The following is a 5,125-nucleotide window of genomic DNA, read 5'->3' as shown; positions in this document are numbered from 1 at the left end:
AAGCTATTCCAAGAGTTGAACTTGCTGGAAGCAAGAGAAGCACTATTCTGGGTAAAGGGGAAATTTTAAATATACTTGATATTTATTTACATCCTAATCAATAAATTTGTGTAGTGCTGGTCTAAACAGATAAATTCTGGCTTCATGATGATGGTTAAGTGGAATATAATTTTCTCATTTTGTATTCAAACTAGATCGTTTTCATGAAAGGATTTGAAGTCTAGATTCAATGCCTACTTTTGCTACTTATGTTATATGAAACTAAAACAATTATTTTATTGTATTTTTTTGAGATGGAGTCTTGCTCTCGTTGCCCAGGCTGGAGTGCACTGCTGCGATCTCAGCTCACTGCAACCTCTACCTCCTAGGTTCAAGCGATTCTCCTGCCTCAGCCTCCCGAGTGGCTGGGACTATAGGTGCGTGCCACCACACCCAGCTAATTTTTGTATTTTTAGTAAAGATGGGCTTTCACCATGTTGGCCAGGCTGGTCTTGAACTCCTGACCCAAGTGATCTGCCTGCCTCGGCCTCCCAAAGTGTTGGGATTACAGACATGAGCCACCGTGCCTGGCAATAATTTTAGTTTAGTCTGAATTTTTTTTTTTTTGAGATGGAGTCTCACTCTGTTGCCCAGGCTGGAGTGCAGTGACGCTATCTCGGCTCACAGAAACCTCCGCCTCCTAGGTTTAAGCAATCCTCCTGCCTCAACCTCCCGAGTAGCCAAGATTACAGGCACCTGCCACCACCGCCAGCTAATTTTTGTATTTTTAGTAGAGATGGGGTTTCACCATGTTGACCAGGCTGGTCTCAAACTCCTGACCCAAGTGATGTGTCTGCCTCAGCCTCCCAAAATGCTGGGATTACAGGCCTGAGCCACTGTGCCTGGCCTTGTCTGAATTTTTTAAAAAGGTTATTGGTCTACCTTCCAATGACATTGCACTCTGTGTGGCTCAATAAAACATGTTCATTTATAATAACTAATTTGACCTGCTCAGCAATCTCTAAGCGAGATAGAGTAGCTGTAATTCTTCATTTTACAGGTCATGTCAAATCATTTCGTACATTCCAGCTATGTACGAGAGCTTGGTGAGAATATGTGAATAATAATCACAGAACTTCAGAGCTGGGAGTAACAGCTGGAAATATTTCTTCCAATAATTGCATGTTTTATGAGAGGACGATGAGGTCCAAGTGGACAGGACCATGAGACAATCGTGTGGCAAGGAAGTTGATGCAACTTGACCTCTTAAGTCAGTGATCTTCATGTCCATCGGTCCTTTCCAGCAAGTGAGTTAGCCAACCTTTGCCTGCAAAGGAGGAAATTTTTAATTGAGGATTTACACTCCGCTTCTACAATTTTGCTTATGATTGTGAATAATTTTCTTTAAGTGTATTAAATGAATGGCTGAATAAATGGACATAAGGAAGGAAGAAGGGAGAAAGGAAGGGAGGGAGGGAAGGAAGGAAGGGAGGGAAGGAAGGAAGGAAAGAAGGAAGGAAGGAAGGAAAAAGAAGAGAGGAAGGAAAGGAAGGATAAGTCTGATGACAGCTGCTATTATATTCTACGTGGACAATTTATTTAGATCTTTATACTTTATCTTTTGTTTTACTTCTCTTATGCATATTCTCCTCAACTTTTTTTCAGTGGGCCAGAGGAAGAGGACTGCCTCTTGTGACTGTGGAAGGACTTCTACCAGGCTAACTCCCCTGGCCTCTCACCCTCCCATTTCTCACCCTGCAAAGCAGAGTGCCATTTGATTCATGTTCTTAGTCTGTGGATCTCAGTTGAGGAGAACTCGTTAGAGATTTGCCCTCTTTCTGTCTTTTTGAGACCTTACTGGTGCAAGACAGCAAATCCTAGCTGGTGTCTACAGGACACATGCACTCTTAGGTTACATAACTGCAGGGACCACTGTCATTGTATCCTGGAGCTGGTTCTATATAAGACACAGCCTGAGTAGTATATAGGCTTCCTAGTCTGCTCCTGGCCAAATGTCCCAGTTGGAAGCCCAGAGGTTGTCTGGCTATGCCAGTGGCAGGATGGGCAAGTCTAACTCAAGGGTGACATATTAGCAAGACCATTATGGCCGTGCATCTAAGACGCTCTGTGCAAGCCTGAACTTAGCAACAATAAACCTGACATTTTGAAATCCATCTGATTCCTCTATTTTCCAGTTGATGCCGCATGCATCCTCTTGCCATCTTTCTTAATTAAGATGACTTTGCCTCTAAATCTCCTTAATTATCAAGCAGCTATCTACAATATTTTGTAATCCCCTTAAATCTTGAGCATAATGATGTCATAATTATGAAAGTGACCGGATTCACATGAAGTATTGCTTAATCTTAAGAACAAAATGGCAGCTGTGAAAACAGATGAAGTAATTAGAGGAAGAGCCTTTTTGGAAGCTTCGAGATATTTTCAAAGTAATTAGTACTAGTTAGCAATAAAGTTCTGTTCTGAGAAATTGCTCTTAAAGGAGGACCATGGATTAGAGAAAAAAACCTGCTACTAGGAAGTAAGCCATCTTCCTATGTGTGTGGTTGGTTTTGCTTCCTAAAAACTGGTTCCGTTTTCAACAAAATTTGGGTCTGTTGAAAAAGAACACGCAGATGCCAGCCTTGACATCAAATGGGCCCAAACTTGGACAGTAGTAAACTAATGAGCAATGGTGCACAGAGTCAGGGTAAAAGCTGGACAATTTCCTATGACCAACTTTTCCAGGACTCTGCTCTGCTCTTCCTGAGAAAAATACCCAAAGTGCTGCCTCTTCCATTGGCCAACCATGCATCTTTCAGGATAGGACACATCTGTTTATAGGTGTGGATTTTAGTTGCTCATAAGTGACATTAGGCTGTTTAAAATAATAATAGTTCGAGTTTTGCTATGAGCTGATCTGTTTTCCAAGAGAGCTAAGAGGTTTCCAGCTAAAAGAGGGAATTAGTGGGTAATCAAGGCAGCTGACATGGGGTGTGGCTGGGCCTTGAATGTGTGTCACTCTCTGTGCCCAGGCAGAGCAAAGATAAACTCCAGACTGCATGTTGCTCAGAGACCAGGACAAATGTCGTAGGGCGCCTAAAAGGCAGGTGGCCCAGTTCAGAATTGTCAAGGTCTGACCTGCTTGGACAAGTGCTGAGTACATAGTAAGGATGGATTGGCTAGTCTCTCAAAACTTGCAAACAGGGCCCAGGTGATCTTGAGATTTCAGTTGCCGGAGAGACCCATCGTGTAGATTCCAGAGTTGGCTATCATGACTAACAGCTGTCTAAGTTGTTTTTAAATGAATCATTAAGGGCTACATTTTCAGTTCAGCTAATCAAGTAGCAAATTACAGTGGGTCTAAAATACTTGTCTATTGCATTATGTATATGCTAGACTTTATCACTTTAGTTGGTTATATCGCTTCATATACTAATAGTCAAAAAATGCCAAACGAGAAAACAAACAAACAACAAAAATGCCACATGACTGTGTAAATACACTTTTCAAACTGTTTCATCTAAGAGTTTACTCACTTTCACATTGTGGCTTATAGTATTTTCAATCTAAGAGACTAATTTTGCTTACATAGGAAACTACATATTTTAAATTGAAAATTAAAAAATATTTTTAAGGTTTTAATGAGTCCTATCAAAACACATTTGTATATAGGAAGGTAGCCCAAGGTCGCTGTTGCCAATTGTGTACACAGCCCGCCCTCTAGTGTTTTCTTCTAAACAGTACCAAATTTTAGATCATAGTTGTAAATCTCAAAATGTTGGGTTAATAGGATTAAACACTGTGTCATCAAATTGATAGGACACAGCTAAATCCCTGACACGGATGAAAATTAAAGCAGAGAAAAACGAAGGTCCTTCCAGAAGCTGGTGGCAACTTCACTGGGGAGATATTGCAAAGTTAGTGGTAAATACACTATATTAAAAAGTTTTGTTTTGTAAATAGAGTAATGATAGAAGAAGAGTTAGTTGAAATGATGTATGTAAAATGTGATAACTGCATAATGACTAGTACAGTTGCTAGTTTAAGACTGTATTAAAAAGACATTCCAAATGTTGATCAAATAATGGAGGTTTCTGTGGTTGTTTTCTTTTTAAAATAGTAAATATACGTAAAGCAGATAAATATCCCCTTTGTGGGAGTTAAAATAATCTAACTTATTTTATAGTTTTAACTTTATTAAAGCATACGACTATTCTAACTTATTTAACTTTTCTTAGTAAAGTTTTAACCTCTGTATTTAGAATATTTGTAACTAATGTGTATCGAATTAAACTCAAAGGGAAATTCATTAACTGAGAAGAAAAAATTTTAACTGTGCACTATTCACATAGCATAATGGGTTTTATAAGGGGTATGAGAAAAACGTGTGTGGTTGGTTTTGCTTTCTTTAAAAAAAATAGCGAACCACGTAGGTAAAAACTCACTTGAGAACATAGAATTTTGGAGGGAAATGCCAGGTGTGGTGGCTCACGCCTGTAATCCCAGCACTTTGGGAGGCCGAGGGGGGCAGATCACCTGAGGTCAGTAGTTCGAGACCAGCCTGACCCACATGGAGAAACTCCATCTCTACTAAAAATACAAAATTAACCGGGCTTGGCGGCGCATGCCTATAATCCCAGCTACTTGGGAAGGCTGAGGCAGGAGAATCACTTGAACCTGGGAGGTGGAGGTTGCGGTGAGCTGAGATCACGCCATTGCATTCCAGCCTGGGCAACAAGAGCAAAACTCCGTCTCAAAAAAAAAAAAAAAAAAGAATTTTGGAGGGAAAAAAAATCCCTCTAACAGATTCGAATCAATTCTGTGTTTCGAGATGTTTACAAAATGAAGCTTGGACTCTGAGAGGATGTGATCTATCTTCTCCATTGCATTGAGTTCCAAGTACTTCACATGGCGGGCTTTTTTAACTGTCGTGAAGAATTTAAACCAAATAGGGACTAGAATTTGTTTGTTTTTTTAACTTACATTTCAAGCTTCCTTATGTCTCAGGCACATTAGCATAAGTTGTCTAAAGTCATAAGGAAAAATTGACAGAAAAATGCTTTGGAGTCCCAGGTGTTTTCAATTGATGCCAACAGAAACTAACCAAATGGAAGACATTTGATGCGGGTTTATTTTTCCTTTGCAG

Source organism: Pan troglodytes, chromosome 17 (assembly GCF_028858775.2).
Source record: "Pan troglodytes isolate AG18354 chromosome 17, NHGRI_mPanTro3-v2.0_pri, whole genome shotgun sequence".
NCBI lineage: Eukaryota > Metazoa > Chordata > Mammalia > Primates > Hominidae > Pan > Pan troglodytes.
This window is presented reverse-complemented; position numbering follows the sequence as displayed.